This window comes from Halichoeres trimaculatus, unplaced genomic scaffold (genome assembly GCF_033239565.1).
Source record: "Halichoeres trimaculatus isolate MK-OKI-2021-1 unplaced genomic scaffold, fHalTri1.1 fHalTri1_scaffold_10, whole genome shotgun sequence".
In the NCBI taxonomy this organism is placed as follows: Eukaryota; Metazoa; Chordata; class Actinopteri; order Labriformes; family Labridae; genus Halichoeres; species Halichoeres trimaculatus.
Genome location: NW_027437187.1, coordinates 14515761 through 14534599, shown reverse-complemented (window position 1 = coordinate 14534599; position 18839 = coordinate 14515761).

Sequence of the window (18839 nt, the reverse complement as noted above, 5' to 3'; positions counted from 1 at the left end):
TTCAGGGATTTTACTTTAATGAAACTAAACTGTTAGTCATGTTGTGTGGATCCTAAGTGTTGACTGCCTTTCCTCTGCGCCCACCTGAGTGCCTCTCAAACAACAGGATGAAGGACTGTTGCCATGGCAGAAGGAGCAAACTGTCCCTAGAAACTGCACACTACTGGGGAACCCACCCATCTGACTCCAGTCAATAAACATTTAACATTTTAATCTTTCAAATATCAAATATGATCAATGAAATGATGAAGTCATAACTACAGCTGGTTCGAACATTTCTGGTTTGTTTAAGATAACAAACAAGGCATACGTAGTAATGACACCATTTGGTAGCAGGTACTTTGTCCTTCTGTTGACTCACCAGAAGAGGGCAGCAGAGCATCACCATTATCAGCCCTGCAACAACATTCAGTTCAACACTCTACCGACACATCACTGGATTGTGGATGGGGTTTTTTGCATTCTTAAATTGATAACAGGTTTATTCATATCTGCTGGTTAAAGTTTGGGCATGCCACTCTCCAATTTATCTTCAAATATATATAGGTTTAGAAGTAAAATGAATGATAATATCGAATGTGTGATTGGTTTACACTTAATTGTGAGTTAATTATGGACTAAATTGGATTAGTCACAAAAAAAAAACAAAAACAAACAAACATTCTTTGACAGTCAAATTTGTAACATACTTGGGTTAAGTAATCGATGCAATCCAGACATAAATTCTCTGTCAGCCATAAGAATATCAGAGAGGTGAACTGGTGCTTCAACTTCAACTTCAACTTTACTTTATTTATACCTGAGGGTAGATTTGTCTTGCAGACAGAGTGATCACATTTATGACACAAACAAACGCATTAAACCTTGGTCAGAGTGACAAGACAGTCAGTGCACAGTGTTTCACCATGTATATCTATATAGCAGCATGGGTCAGTAAAATAAATAGATCAGATAAATAAAACAACACACAGTAAAACACAATAAAAACTCAAGAAGATAACTATAAAAACATAAAAGTAATAGAAGTCATGAGAAAAGATGGAGAAAATAAATAGGGTAAAAAATGAGATCATTGGCTTTGGACTGTCATTAAAGGGCTGCTTTGAGTTTCAAAAACCACCAGGTGTCACTGTGATTGCTTAGTTTGAAGCTTCAAGCATTGAACATTTTGCAAAATTGAACAAAAAAAGAAAAAAAAAAAGCTTTAGAGCCTTATGAGATTTCAAACACCCTTTAGTAGTTTCTATAGTGCTGGTAAAGTGTTGCATGTGTTTTGTTTGTATTATAATAACGTAGGTCAGAAGATACTTGGAGTCCCTGTATATGAATAAATACACTGTCCTGACATGGAATGAACAAAAGTTAGGGGGTTAAGTTTAAGTTTGGACTCTCACTCTGCACTAATGAACAATGTACATGGTTAATTTTTCCCATTTAAAGCATATGAAACCCTCCATTACCCAGACAAGATGTTATATCTTTTAAACTATCCATCCATCAATCCATCTAACTTCGACTTATCTTGTTCCGGGTCGTGGGTTGTTTGTAAATGGAATGGTATATTCACACTCTGATGATGGTCGAATGTTATGTTTAGGAAACATCAGTTTAACTAACACATTCACACACCTCTGACCAACAGGTGGAGCAATTTGGGGTGTGGTGTCTTGCTCAAAGGCACTTTGGTATGTGGCTGCAAGAGCTGGGATCAAACCATCGACCTTCTGATTGAGAAGCACTGACTCCATCACTGAGCCACAGGCACCTGTTTGTCTCTGTGTGTCAGCCCTGTCATTACCTGGAAGCCAGTCCAGGACGTACCCTGCCTCTCAACTGAAGACAGCTGGGAAAGGCTTCAGACACCCGCATCTAAACTAAATGCGTAATTAAATTAGGGGTGAGGTTTGAGGTTGAATTAAATATCCTAAATCTAGTCTATGCATAGGTTAGTCTATAACCTTGTGTCTTGAATTCTGAGCATAGAAAAGGTCTGAGAAAGTGACCCACAAACACAAATATGCACAAACACAAACACACATACACCCACAGAAAGTCTCTGAAGACGTCATGAGAGGAGTGTTGAGATGCCACCTTGTCCTGTTTCTCTGTTAACTGTATGTAATTAATGTATGTTCAGACCAGGTCAGTGTGTAATTAATGCTGTGATAAGGATCAAACTGCTGTCTGCCTGTAATTACTGCATGTCCTGAGCGGACTTTACATCAGATACTGTGACTGGAGTTGTATTTTTAGTGTGCAGTGAGAGGCTTTCTCTTGTAACAGCTGCTATATGATGTCAGAGTAACAATATACATGCTCAGAGTTAGAGCACAGGACAGTTTTTGACAGGGCAGGGTGAAATGAGCGATCGATTAAAGAAAGGAGAAGAGGACTTCAAAGATTGGGCAGCTAAAGAGGTAGAGAGGTGGGGCAAGAGAAAAGAGGAGACGCCAGGGTTATAGAAGTCTCTGTCTTCTCAGGTTGGCTGTAATTACAGCTCAGAATAGATAGATGTGTTGACTATATAATCACTGTGCATCAATACCTATAAATGTATTTGTGTGTATATGCGTGTGGGAGATGCTAAAGAGTTGAAATATCTTCTTTGGATCCACTATTAGAGATGCTGATAGCAGTGTTCATGTTAACTCAAATTAAAAGCTTACTTAAAGGGAAACATAATAATGTGCAATAACAATGCAAATGATAATAATAATAATAATAATAAATAAATAAACGGTAAAAGGATACACTGTCTATGATACTCAGGGTATTCAGAGAGATTCTCCTGTAAGTTTTGCCCCTGTTGTGTTAAATTTTTACATTTTGGTCTGCATTGGTTGTTCTGTTAATTATTTTGCTGTCTGTTTTTTGATGCTGTCAGGATTCACCTGACATTTCAGTAAGAAAATCACAAGTTCATTATTACAACTGCAAGTTTTCGTTCCTATTGTATAAGCCTACAATGGATTATTTTGTGCTGATGTGCTTAGTTTCTTCTCTTTTTTTGCAGCAGTACATCTTCCCACTAAACCAGTATTGACTTAATAAGTCTTTCAAGGCTTTTCATTAGATGGAGAGGCTCTCCACAGGTATCAGTGTGGAATGAAAACTATCAGGAGTGTGTGGTTAATAAAGCTAATAAACGACCCCCTGCTCTCAAAGATCGCTGGGGAGCCCTTCAAATACAGTTATCTCTGTAAATTGATCTCAAACTGAGAGATGGGCTGTGTGAGGTAATGAAGAGCTCATGTCTTCATCGCCTGACTGAAAGAAGTATAACAACACCTGACACACACACACATATACATGCACACCTACCGTGTATACAGCAAGAAAGCCTCTCTAAAGATTGGATTGGTGACATGACTGGAGCTGCTATGATAATGTTTGAGCCCTTTTTTCTGTGATACACAGTTAACTCACAGATAAAACATCAAAGGTTCCTCAAGTTGGCTAAGTCCAAAGTGTGATGGATTCATGTGACATTTTTAGTTTATGCTGTAGCAGTGTTTTGAACTATTCTGGGTAAATTGATGTCATGTCAATTTTTCCATACAGCCTGTGCTTTTTGCGTTAAGTATTGTCCAAAGTCCTTAATGTAATTTTCTTGCATGTTTCCTGCTGAGCTGGATCATTGTGAAGTCAAGGATGCAACTGCAATTAGTTATATTTTCAACACATTTAATGAGACAAATACAGTAACAGTAAATATTTTTTGGTATCTCTGAACGACAAACTTTATCCCTATGGCTTTTGAAATTACAGGTCAAACTATTTGGTTGAATTAGCCTCTGCTTGCTCTCGTATTCAGCCCTGATGTTTTCACAGCAGTAGCAGATTCAAGAATGTCACTCATGTGTCCCATCTCTGCTGTCAGTGGTATCGATTCCATGTTGAGGGTTTTTACCCTGTGATTTCTGCTCATTATTTTGACCACACATTGTTCTTCAGACAGCGATCTGATTACAGCGTTCGTCTGCTTCGCTCCTCGCAACAAAGTGCTTCAAAACACCTTTTCATCTCTGAGAAACGCTCCACTCTGCCCTCGGCAAATAAACACATTTATCGACAGCGTAATCACTCAGAGCTCTGAGTCTGCAGGGTGAACACAAACACACACACACACACACACACACACACACACACACACACACACACACACACACACACACACACACACACACACACACACACACACACACACACACATACAAAGAGGTCAGAGGTCAGCTGAGAGTCATGAGGTCTTTGATTGGATGTTTATAGAGAAGGAGGCGTCACAAGTTGTCATCCCGCCAAACATCGACCCAAGAAGACACCTTTAATGGAGAGAGAGAGACACGGGGAGGGACAGACCCCAGTAGCAGGGAGACAGACAGGTACACAGAAAAACATATAGAGACACACACAGCAGAGGGAGTGAGACCTGAAACGACTCTTTGTCCCAAAATGAGTTGTGGTTAGCCACATTGTTGGAGTCATTGTGTGAAACTGCGTGAAGCAGCTGCATATTTAGCACAGATAGTGACAGTGATACATGCTCTTGTAAAACAGATTTGAATTAAAAGTGCCCGGATGAAATGTTAGCCGGGAATTACTGATGGTAGTTTCAGGATGTAAGGATAGGAAACACCTGTTGCACCTGATTTCATCTGCAGAAAAGCATGCTAACTAGGGATGGGTACTAAATTAGGTACTTTTATAGGTACCGACCGAATTCTGTCAAAAGTACCAGGTACCGGTTCATGTAAAACCAAAAGATACCATGTTTAGGTACCTAAATGCATACTTGTGACAGTGAGGGAGTGGAAGGGTAGCCAATTTTCCATGTTGGACATGAACACAGCATTGCAAGGTTATTTAATTAAGAATAGATTTGTGTAGTCAATAAAAATATGTATTTTATTACTAAACAAATTGGTATTTTTTACCACAGAAACACAAAAAGTACCGAAAATTGGTACAGCTGAGTACCGGTACTGATTGCCAGGTACCGGGCATCGGTATCGTATCGTTTGAAATGTGAAAAGAACCCATCCCTAATGCTAACAGATGCTAACAGATGCTAACAGATGCGAACATGGGAACAAGTTCAAACAATGTAGGTGCTGGGCGTATATGTGTGCATTGGCTCATGCAAATACTAAGATGCCTTACATGAGGTGCTTGAAGGAGCCCCAACATATTCACCACTGATAGGATGGAAACCATTTTAATAGAACTTTCCAGAAAACACACAAAAAAACATTCACTTAATTGAGGTCGAAAATAAATTTACACAAATACAGACCTACCCTTGGGCTAGATGTGTATAGATGCATTTCCTCTTGTGTCACACTTACATCAAACGCAAATGGTTATGCTTTAAGCACATATATGATTGTGCATAGCTTTATGTATTTAAAGATGCTGTGAGGAGGATCTGTTTTAATTTGACTGCCTCGCCTCCTTCTGGCCTGGAATCTCACACACTGTTGTAAAGATGCGACTTTTAACCAGGCGTGTGTTTGTTTTGGAACAAATTTTCTCTGATCAAATTATTTATTATTACAGTTACATAGCACTGTTGTTTAAAACATGACAACAAGCAAATAGTAAGTTTGTTGTAAGTTTGTATCGTATATCAGTAGCCAGCTATATGTAGCACTAATAGCAGTCCAGTGCTACGACATACACGTAGGCTAACGTGACAACAAGGAAACTTTCAGTTTGCACAGTAGTTTAGTAGCTGTCCATATGTAGAGCTCCTGACAGCCCAATGCTGTGAGATGTGTTGGCAATGTGTAACGTTAGTGAATCCTGGTTAGCTATGTCCTGCCAGTCATCTACCAAGCAGAGCTAATGTAACCTCACTCTTCATTTTATTGACTCTCAAGTTTGAACAAACCACTGCAGAATAACTGCTGACTGTGGGTTGGAATCAACATCATCGCAAACAGCTTAACTCCTGTGAGCCTTTTGCTAAGGCTGTATAACTCTCCTGTTTAGCTTTCTTCTGTCTAATTGTTAAGCTCCACTGTCCACCATCACTACAAAATTAGTCACAGAAATCATTTGCAGCCGGCGTGGTGTTGTCATAGAGACTTTGTCGTGCCATAAATCAATTGTCTGATAAGGAATCTGAGAAGTAGAATTTAGGAATAACCTATATTGGCGCTGATAATTTCATTTTACAGTCTGGATTAAGATTAAGAAGAGACTTTTTCAAGATCACTGAGAAACTCCTCACAGCCCCTTTAAACTGCATGATTTGTGCAAATGACTCGCTTCATTTGGAAAGGAGTCCCTTCAAACGCCACTCCATTCTGTTGTCTCCAAACAGCTTTGTTAGAGTGAGAAGTGAAGCTGATTGTGCCAATTGGGGCAGGGCTAACTCGCTTGTTCCACAGATAGCCAGACTCAAGTGACAGACAAAAGTTTTACTTTCCAGAAAATTCCACCTCCTCACTGACTGTCCTTACAGCAAGCTCCTTTTATTCCTTATTTTTATTCCATCAACTTTACATCTAATTCACTGGTTTGAATGATTCTATTTGTGTCAAAGATGAGAGTTTCTGTGGATATGAACATAAATAGAGGGGCACTGTGGGTCTCGCAGCGTTTCTCTCCAACCTCCAACTTTTTGCCACTCCTCACATTCCCTATCACTCTCCAGCTATAAAGTCTAATGAAGGCAAACTGCTTACTGATAATTTATATCTCAACCATATATTGCTTTTCTATCTTTTGATTTTGATCAGATAGATATAACACTGATCTCATGTGATGATGTCCTTTGTTCACAGAGCAAAAAGTTGGACCTGAGAGTAAAATTTTGAACTTGAAACACTTTTGGAGTTCATAAGACGTAATTGTAGCAAAGATAATAGCTGCTGGACGATGGCCGATCACAGCTGTTAATGTGTGTGTGTGATGTCGATGATGATGATGATGGAGACGGGGAATTAGTTTTCGATTATCCACAGTGTCAGGTCACAGTGTCACGTCCCACCCTTCTGTCTGTGGGACTGATCAATACCAACATCACACACACTATTAGCAACTCTACCTCTTCTTTCGCTCTCTCCTCCTCCATCTGACACACAATTATCAACCCCCACGACTCCCCCACCACCTCCTCCACCCCTCTATCTAGTATCTATCATTCTTTTCCAACCATTTTCCTATTCTTCATTTTTCTATCACTATTTTCTGATAGTTTATTCAACTTTACGCGCCCCCAACTTTGTTGTCTAGAGTCCATTGGATGTGCATCTCGTAAATTCTTCTTCAGACTCCATCTTTCCACTGAAGTTCAGATTTATTTCAAGTAGATGTTAGAAATGCGTATTGGTCAAGCTCCTACACTTCTTACAAATTAACTGCAAGCACAGGATGTACAAAGCATGACCAACCTGAGTCCAAAGTAGAGTAAATACATTGTAATTACATCAGCTTGCTGAGAGGGTAAACAATGGCAGGGTGGATATTTTTGGCTAATGTTAGCAAACGACGAGAACGTGGCAGACCTTCACCTAGCTTGACAACATCCAACTACACACATAATTTGATGGAAGTAACGAAACACATGTGTAAATACCTGCTCTGCAACTAGCTAGTGTTTCAGCCTCCATTAAAGACAAAATGCTGGCAGTAATGTCACTGAAAAATCAGAGGGTTTCCTAAAAGGGCAGTTATCCCATAATGACAGGGCAGACAGCAATTTCAGGGACACCTGCAAAATGTTCAGTATGATCATGAAAAAAGAATCAACATTAACAAAACGACTCATTTTTAGCAAATAAATTGTTGTGGACAATAAAACTGTGTATTGTTGTACTGATATGTGTGCCAATGTTTGGCCACTTATAATAAAACCCTGGAGTTTCATTATTCTGCAACATTTTCATGAAAACCAACTGATTCTGATAAGGACACCCAAGGAACTTTATAGTGATATTGACCCAAAAATTCACTGTTCAGATGACAGAATGCCGACTGTACATTAAAAAGGTGTGCATTTTTTTTAAACTGCCATATGATCATATGCTGCAGAAATCACTAAATCTGTCTCTAAACTACTTAAGGTATTATATTATTCTAAGAATAGAATAGAATAGAACTTTATTGTCATTGTAATAAGTACAGCGAAATTGAAGTCACTGCAGCAATCAAAAAAACAAAAGTAAGAAAGTGTATAGAAAGTGCAAAAAGGTCCATAAGAAAATAGATGATGACAGCTTGTCCATCATTCTCCAGTTCAGCCAGCCTCCACCTCCACAGGGTCCAGGACTGAGCTTCTTCAGTCATGCTCCATCTCTGTCTCCTGGATCCTGTCTGCTCACAGCAGGTGAAGCTCTTCCAACGTGGTGTTGGTGTCTGATGCTAGCTCTGTTAGCCATGTCTGTGAATAGCATGATGCTAATCGGCCCTCTGGTATTCCCTCTGTTGCTGGGTTAGCACAGCTAGCTCGTCCATCTTATTGAAGATAGATCTTATGTTCCCAATAACGATGGATGGAAGGACAGGTCCATGTCGTCACTTCTTAGCTCACACCTGAGAACCAGCATGTCGTCCTCACCTCCTTCTCCTCACCTTGTGGGAGGACATCAGGCCTTACACCAATTAGCATTGACATGCTACAGGCTGCTAACAGCTGAGTTCACATGTAAACAATGCAGCCATGGTTACATGTAGGATCTCCAGACAAACACAGGAGAAAAGGTAATAAAAATATCACTGAAGCCACAAAAAGTTTGGTGTCCATGACCAACAAATGAGCCATACAAAGTAATGATCCACTCCAAAAACAAAGATTTCGAAAAAGAGATGAAAAAATTACAAGAAATGGTCAAAGAAGAGAGAGCTGTTGCAAAAGGCAGCCATGGCCAACAGGGAGGCGCCTAGCAAAACATCTTCAAGAGATCTTCATGAGACTTTCAGAAATAATGAGGTCATCCTGGAGGATCTCCTCACCGGTTCATGACTCTTTGAAGGGGAAGGCCTCAAACACCAAGGTCCTCCCCAGACAGTCCACCAGAGAGATGGTGAAACAGAGGGAAGGAGGTTTGTGGAGTGGGGAGCCTTAAAGAGACAGCAGCTCAAGAAACATTTCAGACAGAGGCAGAAATATGAGTTTTCTGAAACAGCTAGAAAAAGACATTTTATTTTAAGCAGTAAATCCTGTGAAGCTTCTGCAGAGATATCTGAGGGGACAGAATATGCCCTTATGAAAGCAAATCCATGTTTTTAACACAAGCAAGGCAAATAGGAAAAAAAAAACAAAAACAAAAAAAAAACAAAAGCAACTTTGCTGAGGACAATGCAAACCATCAAGTTCCAGTCATAAATTATGAATTTTTTTTTTAATAAGAGTGACTCATTTTCTCTGTTTTGCTGAAACTCATTCATCAATTGGGAAGAGGATGACAGATGCTACTTGGTCAAAACTTCATGTTAGGAAGAGAGACAGCTTTTAGAGGATGAAAGTGACGGTTAAAATCAAACTGATTACAAGAGAAGGCAGCACATTTTACAGACTTTTGTTTTGTTAACTAGTTGTAACAACATATTTGTAAGGTAAAATATTCGCAAATTGTTTTTACAGTCTGGCAAAAATACATCTGTCTGCAAAAAGAAAGCTGGTATCCAAGGGAAGTCAAATTCATTTATGAGGCAGCAACAACTCACTCACAGGATGTGTGAGTTTTTAACATGCAATATGTAAAAATAAAAATTGAATTTAACTGTGGTTAAGTCTGAGCATGACATAATTTCCTTATTTCTGACATGAATAGAGCCCTGGCCAGTTAGTCAGACCTTTATGTAGTTGATGATGATGATGATGATGACAGTGCAACATCTGTAAACCCAGAAGCCACATGGTTGGGTGGCACACTACTGATTTTACTCTCCCTGCTGCTAAAACTTTCTCATCTTTTGGTCTTGTCTGTGTCAGTGGACATGTTTTCACAGGTCATTAGACATCAGATGTTTATGATGAGGCTTGTCACACAGATGACCAGTCATTACTGAGAGGGTCGATCACACAGTTTGTATTCAACACAGTGTCTGCTTTCAGAGTGCTCATTTAACTAGTCTAAGATGTACAAAAGTTTTTTTTTTTTTTTTTTTTATTATGAGTGTTCTCAGAGCTCTTCTAGAGGCAGGTTCAGCTCACTGATTGAAGTCATGTCACCCATCCTCTTCAGAGCAGTCTGACTTGGCTGTGTGTAGCTTCTTGTTGCAGGGTGGGTCGTCCAGCCTTTTATTGAGGGGTGCCTTATGCTCTGCTGTGAATTCTGTGAACTGAGAAATGTCTGTCAGATAAAACAATCACTGAAATCCCCTGTAGACTAAAAGGGTCTGAAAAAACAAGAATGATAACTAATAGACCAAACAACAATAACCGAGGCAGAAGGAGAGGGGGCCGAAATGGGAGAAATATTTGTCGGGGGACAGAAAGTTGGAGGGTAAATGGGGAATGAAAAAAGCTCATTAGCTAAAAGGCTCCTCTCTCACCTCCTGCTGTGACATTTGGATTTGTGTGTTTGTGTCGCTGTGTGTGTCCACAGGGTTTCGTTCAAAAGGACAAAGAGCCTTGTCAAGTCAACAAGCAGTCAGTGAAGCAGACGGTACAGGTCACAAACACGCTGACAGGCTGCACTACATGTTTGGACGTCCATATTGTTTGAGGGCACTGATTCTTTTTCCAAGTCATTTAACTTTAGATGGTGTTAGGCTGTCCAATGATTATTATTCCGTGTGAAAGACAGATCGACACGATAGACAGGTGAATACACGGCTAAACCCACAGATAGATGGTAAAGGGAATAAGAGGGGGAGAGCTTGGTACCACATCCTAAAACTGTGGTATAGAGATCTAAAGAAATGCACATTTTACTTGCTTTTTCATACTAAAGCTGTCGAACACGTAACCATGTACCTCCTCTGAAGTCCAAGAAAAGAAAAACAAAGTAGATTTTGAATTTATTAAATTGTAGCACTACAAAAAGTAAACTTGAATTAATATTGATAATGTCGCTTGTCATCTTTTTTTTGTTTGTTTGCTCATTTCTTGCCACATATCAAGCATGTATATTAAGCCAGCAATGAAACCATCCACACAGAATTAAAATCTCTATTTTCTTCCAGATTTGTCCAAAACTTGAGATTGGGCAGAGGAGCATGGAAAGCTGTGGGCTGCTGATGTTGTAGGTGGTGAAGTAAAGATGTTAACCCCTTACTACCTTAATTAATTAACAGTTATAAGAATAGATTGTTTTATGTGTTTTTGCCCTCTTACAGATGTTAAATTGAGTGGAGATTGTAAATTTGAGTAAAGTATGCTCAATTGGTGCCGATTTCCTTACTTTTGGGGGATCAGTGATTAGCCCATCCTTAAAACTAATCTTAAATACCACCAGGAATATATTATTAATATAACGATATAATTGCTAGGCGCCGCCCTGTTGTGTATGACTGCCTTTTGCAGCAGCTCTCTCTTCTTTGTCCATTTCTTGTAATTTTTTCGTCTCGTTTTTGCAATCTTTGTATTTGGAGTGGATCATTACTTTGTATGGCTCATTTGTTGGTCATGGACACCAAACTTTTTGTGGCTTCAGTGATATTTTTACTACTTTTTCTCCTGTGTTTGTCTGGAGATCCTACATGTAACCATGGCTGTATTGTTAACATGTGAACTCAGCTGTTAGCAGCCTGTAGCATGTCACTGCTAACTGGTGTAAGGCCTGATGTCTTCCCACAAGGTGAGGAGAAGGAGGTGAGGACTGCGTTCTGGTTCTCAGGTTTGAGCTAAGAAGTGACGACATGGACCTGTCCTTCCATCCATCATTATTGGGAACGTAAGATCTATCTCCAATAAGATGGACGAGCTAGCTGTGCTAACCCAGCAACAGAGGGAATACCAGAGGTCAGAGTTGCATCATGCTATTCACAGACGGAGCTAACATCAGACACCAATGCCACATTGGAAGAGCTTCACCTGCTGTGAGCAGACAGGATCTAGGAGACAGAGATGGAGCATGACTGAAGAAGCTCAGTCCTGGACCCTGTGGAGGTGGAGACTGGCTGAACTGGAGAATGATGGACAAGCTGTCATCATCTATTTTCTTATGGACCTTTTTGCACTTTCTATACACTTTCTTACTTTTGTTTTCTTGATTGCTGCTGTGACTTCAATTTTGTTGCACATGTTGCAATGACAATAAAGTTCTATTCTATTCTATTCTATTCTATTCTATTCTATTCTATTCTATTCTATTCTATTCTATTCTATGCTGTTCTATTCTGAAGGTCTGACAGCCAGCCATTGTTGCCTTTTGCTCTGAGACCTCAAACTCAGGACACTTTACTGGTTGTTTTAATTAAAACATAAAGATTTTATTGTTTTACAGGTATTGTTCAATGATTTTCAATAGAATAGGATTGGTACATCGAAGGTATATACTGTCAATTAAAAAAAATAAAAATTAAAAAACAAAAATCGGTATCGGCCCAAATTGGAATCGGCAGGTCAGACTTTTTAAAGATCAGTGATCGGCCAGAAAATTCTGATTATTATAGAAGTTATTTCTCATGCTGTCCTTGGTATTGCACAAAAGGGTCTTTAGATATTTCATAATTACTGAGTCTGTTCATCTAATCAGCAAGTACATCTGGGTACCATCAGTGTAAATGAATAAAATAAAAAATTTCCATGAATGATTTACCCAAAGGGAGGCACATGTTAAGCTAATTTAAAAAGTAATGTGTGAAAAAAAACTTTTCCAAAGGGAAATAACGATACAAAAGAGACTGCTGCTCCCTATATGACCAGGAGGGGCTACCACTAGTCCAGGAATCATTTTCTCTCCACTTTTTCTCCTCATTTTCGAACTCTACATAATTGATAAAAAAGAAGAGAAAATTAAGTGATGGTGAATACTTTGTTCTTTTTTCTCCTTCCATGGCTCCTCTCTGTTCCTTTCTTTTTTAAGAGCTGTCAGGGTGAATATTCACTGCGGTTACTGAAGCGGACAAATGACACCTTTTATTGCTGTGAAGTGTGTGTGTATGTGTGTGTGTGTGTGTGTGTGTGTGTGTGTGTGTGTGTGTGTGTGTGTGTGTGTGTGTGTACAAGATGTCTATGTGGCAACAGTTTCATAAAGTGCAAATTCCATTTTTGTAGTGATCGTCTAGGGATCATCTTTAATGCTTGGTTAGTTCAGTGTGTGTGTGTGTGTGTGTGTGTGTGTGTGTGTGTGTGTGTGTGTGTGTGTGTGTGTGTGTGTGTGTGTGTGTGTGCGTGTCTTAATTAGTTAGAACACCTAAATTTGTAAAAAATGTGTATGTATGTTTTAAAACACCTGTAGATAAAAATCATGGCATCATTTTTTACGTAACCATTTCAGACAGCCACCAATAAATTTTTAATGAGGAAGACCATTTTTCAAAACTGTTAGTTAACTGTTCCTGTCAGTCAGGTGTCATTTTAATGTCATATTCAAGAAAGAACAAAGGTTTAGTTTATTGCTGTCTCCTTTGTTTCCAGGTCCAGGCCTCCTCTGGACCAGCTCTGAGAGCAGCTGGATGCAGCAGTCCTCTGTCATGTGTTTGATTTTTCACCATCTCTGTTTAACAACATCTCCTCCATTTGTTACCATGATCATAGAACCAAGAGAACAGGATCCTCTTTCTGTTTGCTGAGAAAATCCAGAAGATAAATCACTTTGGTATATTCTGGAAGTCTGTTTTGGGTCCACCAGAGGGTACCAAAAGTTTAAACCACTGGTTTTGCATCAAGCTTCTGATGTCATGTCCTACTTCCTAACAACCACCCGGCCTGTCTCCAACTTAAAGCTGGAAGGGACTAATGGGAACATGTAACTGGACATTTTTATGGGCAGTGCTTCAGGAGATTAAGTTAAATTTTCATCAAAAACCTCCACAACTCTCTAGTCAAGTATCATTCCCTCTAGGAATCTGACATAAATGTAATTTTTCCAATGAAACCAAAATACACCCCAAGAGTGATTGACTGAATACAGTAAAGTTTACCACAGGGTGTTTTCTTCTACGGACAGGGCCAGGTCTTCCCTATGATTTAGCGTTGAGTGACGCCAACCTGAACACTCTCAGTTTAAGTGCACACTGCTGACATTTTTTCCCAATACTTTGCCCCCAGAAAGGCTCTTTGTTTGTGCTCAACTTAATAATCCAACATAGATGTGCTCTTCCACCTGCAGAGCAGTGCTCAGCTAATGAAAACTATGATTAATGTTGGAAATTTTGCATCTCAGTTTTGTATAATGTAGGGCACCTAATGTCTGGTTCTGGTTTAATTTTGGTTTAACTCCTGCATATTGAAATAAATATTGAAGAGAGTTGTAAACTACCTTAGTGAGGCAGACATGGCCCCTTGCCGAAACTGTAGTAACCCTTGCTTGAGTTTTGATTCTGGTGGTAGATTCTCATTGAGGGGGCTGAGCTGACCAGCATCTGCTGTTGTGACATGACACTCATAGAAGCCCATATGAAAACAAACAAACAAACAAAAACAAAACAGTGAAATGTCCCTTTAAACAAGAAGGCATATTTGAGCTGCAAAACCCAAGGAAATTAAAAGTAGAACTAAAGAAATGGTGGATAAATGACTTCTGATTCACTGCACAAACTGATTAACTGTCGTTCTTCATTTTTCACAGCTGCTCTTTCTATGATCGTGACATGCAGTCAGGTCATTCTCTCATAGTAATAACATCAAAGTCAGATGAGAAATTAAAAAGTTGGGGCTCAAACTTTTATTTGCTGCTGCTACTGTAAGGGAGATGAGTAATTATAGAGAGAATTTCACCAGCTCAGTGAGCACAGAGACGAGACAAATATGTGAAAAGAGCCAGAGGCTGGAGTCAAGATACAATCTGGTGGATGACAGGCACTTCAGTTGTTGTTCTATGTTTCAACAGTCATCTGCACTGGGTCCTGGTATCATTCCCAGCCTATGTATGTAATAACTTACCCTCACTGTTTGACTGAAGAAGGGACTTAGACTCAAGTTGCAGAGACTGACTGCTGCATGCCCAGTCTTTTAGCTATTTAACTTGAAGATGCTGTGAGGAGGATCTGTTTTAACTGAACTGCCTCGCCCCCTCCTGGCCTGGAGTCACATGCACACTGTCGCAAAGATGTGACTTTTAACCAGGCGTGTGTTTTGGAACAAATTTTCTTTGTTCAAGACAATGTTTTACCGGATACAATGTAATGAGGTAAGGTATTTATTAGTATGCGTAGCACTACTAGCAGCCCAGTGCTATAGCTTATCCATAAGCTAACGAGACAATAAGCAAACTGTTGGTTTGTACAGTAGTTTAGAAGCTGTCCATATGTAGTACAACTAACAGCCCAGTGCTGCAAGACGTGTCCGTAATGTGTAATGTTGGTAAATCCTGGTTATGTCCTGCCAGTCATCTACCAAGCAGAGCTAACGTCGATTTGCTTCAAAAATCTGTTTCAGAAACAGAGAGTTGACGTCAGGGAGACTACATCCATTCATTATACAGTCTGTGGCTGGCATGAACATTGTCACAAACAGTTTAGCTCTTTTAGCCTTTAGCTCGTGCTTTATTACTCTCCTGTTTGACTTTCTTCTGCTATTCTGTCCTTTTTCTGTTCGACAGTTAAGCTCCTGTGTCCACCATCACTACAAAATCAATCACAGAAATTGTTTTCAGCAGAGAAATACACAGATATATCTACTTTCTCCTAAACTTTGTCAGCTGGTGGGGTGTTACCATAGAGACTTAGACGTGCTGTCAATCACTCCAGTCCTGCTTGACCTGATCAGGAAACAATAAAGTATGAGCTACAAAGTAGCATCAGGCATATATCTAACAGAGAGGCTTTTTTTAAGACCACTTAGTAACTCCTCACAGCCCTTTTAAATGTCTGGTTATAATCCATTTTCTAATAATGTTTCCATTAGGGAATATAGAAGGTGTGAAACGATGAGAGCTCCCTGACTGAGCACATCCCAACCCCCTCTTCACGTAAGAAAAGACAATAATTGCACCCTGGGGTTGTCTGGTTAAATTTCATACACTTTTTGTCTGTAGCTGAAAGAACAAATCATTCCATCACTTCACAAAGTCAGTGAGTAAAGATGTAATGATTATACCACGATGTAGAAAAAAAATAGTCGATTGATTTAACCGGTTTTTATTCCTACAGGACAGATCCTCTGCTTCAGCCTGATACTACAGAGGATGTCCCATCTTTCCACTTCTTATTTCAGTCCATAGCTCTGATACTACTGTGAGTTTTCCCATGCAGTACCTCAATGAGAAGAATTTAGTGTTAAAGTTATTCCTCCCATCTCAGTTTGTATAAACTTTAGCTCCAACTGAATTCACACAATTAATATAGTATGCTTCAACTCACACGCACTTACAATTAATTCACTGCATGCATGAGCACACAGACATGTGACCCACACTTATGGATGTGTCAGAGCGTGTGCTGAAGCTTGACACTAAGTCCTGTGTATAGAACACGCTTATGACAGCACACACAAGTAAAAAACACACACATGAACAGTGTGCATGCACAATGCAGTACACAGAGACAGAAATATACAGTGTGTGACCTCACAGAAAGTGATATGAGGGTTTCTTTAATGCATGGGGAAGAAAAACTGTAAGTTCCAGATAAGTGTTCAAGTTCTATTGTCAGAGATCCATCATGATGAACAGTTATGCTCCATAAATGATTATAAAGTTCCATCTGATCTTAACACATGCAGAGTTTTCCTCAAGCTTCGAGAATTTGAACTGACATCATTGGCAGAACTTTAAAATCTCAGCGGTACCTGTCCACAGATGTGTTCAAGGTTTAAGTCATTAAAAACACAATTTGTTTTCAAGAAGTCACTTTCTGTCAAAATCAGGATAACTCTGGGACAAATGCAACTTAATGCTTTATTTGTCTTGTTCATGATGTTTGCATTTGATCCCAGCACCTTGTCCTCCACTGTGTCCCTTCTGAGAGAGCCAGGACTCTGGCTGTGATGAGGGAATCTGTCTGCGTGTGGAGTGTGGACTGCTGTTGTTCATGCTGCTGAACTCAACACACTACAAGAACAAAACTGATAAGCCTGTCATTATTTGTCCTCACATTTTCAGCATCTGTTAGGATTTTAAAAAACCTTTAAGAGTGGGCGGCTGGTAGTGGTCCACAGACTGAAGGAGCCTTATTTAGGAAGCAGCTGCCCAGGAACTTCTGTTGACCAGCTGTGTTTCTCTGGCTCAGATACTCACTAACACACACACACACACACACACACACACACACACACACACACACACACACACACACACACACACACACACACACACACACGCTCGTACAATCTCTTGCTGCTTCAGCAGTTTAAAGCCAGTGAAGTGTTTCAGAGCACAGCAAGATGTGACCCATCATCAATCACACACACACACACACACACACACACACACACACACACACACACACACACACACACACACACACACACACACACACACACACACACACACACACACACACAATCTCTGGCAACTAAGTGTTTTACTAGGCTTGGATCGGGAAGCAGGTGGAAGGCAGACAGTCTGCACACGGGTGTGCATGTCTGCGTATGAGTGTGTTTGTGCGGCAGGGTACAGGGCTGTGGGAAGATGAGATGTGGTCTTTTTCCACTCCAGTGTGTCTACATGCATGAGTAGTTTGCAGTTGCCTACATTTGAAATGTGTGTGAATGTGTGTGTTTTTGTGCATGTTTCATTGCAACATTCATTCACTCAGAACAGAGTTTACACAGTTAGCACAGCCTAACACGGCCCTGTCCCACATCCACCTCTCTGACTGGTCTGGCTGGTGATCTGCTCATGGTGTACACCGTAGCTCCCAAGGGATCCAGTTCTTCTCTTCTGGATGGATGGATTTTACAATAATCAACAAGCCAACAAACCAATTGCTGCAACAGTATACTTCAGTATTCAACAAAATTCAGTTGCAGTGCTGAAAAATGACAAGAGCTGAGTCTTTGACTTACTGACTCATTCTACCCCTGGGGGCAAAGAGGAGAAGGGTCAGATGAAGTGCACAAGTGTTCCCTGAACAGATGAGTTTTCAGACATCTCTTAAAAGTAGAAAGGGACTCTGCAGATCGTATAGAGTGGGTAATTCATTACACCATTTGAGCACAACAGAGGAGAAGAGTCTGGCAAGTGATTTGGAGCCGTGCTTGGCTGGGAGCACCAGATGTGTTTCATAAGCAGAGTGTAGTGGACGAGAAGGAGTGTAGACCTGGATGAGGGACCCCAGGTAGGCAGGAGCTGTTCTTGTCAATGTTTTTGTAAGCCAGAAGAAGATGTTACTTTTTTACACAGATCACATTAATATAAAGGCCTGTAAAAATACTTTTTACAGTGATTAATTGCAGAATTTTCCTAAGCAGTTATGATTCTCACCAGTTTCTTTATTTGGGTATCAAATGATTTTGCTCACAGCTTTGGCTCTGGAGGGCAACAATATGTCCTGTTGTTGAGTGTAATGTAAACAATTTAAAGCAGCCCCTCATTTCCCACAGTGGTACATGGTCAGTAAGCTGTAGCAGCCCATCCTGGTGTTGCTGTTAAAAGTTCGCTGTTTGTCGATGTGTCCTGGCATCACTGTTTGAAAAGTTTCCAGCCTGGCCTATTTCACATTTAGCATTAAGCAGTTAGCTCCAGGATAGCAGACCAACATTACAGAGTAGCTGACAACAGGATGGGGGTGTGAGCAGTCTGTCCCACAGAACTTCAGTCATATAATGTCATGTTTCCACA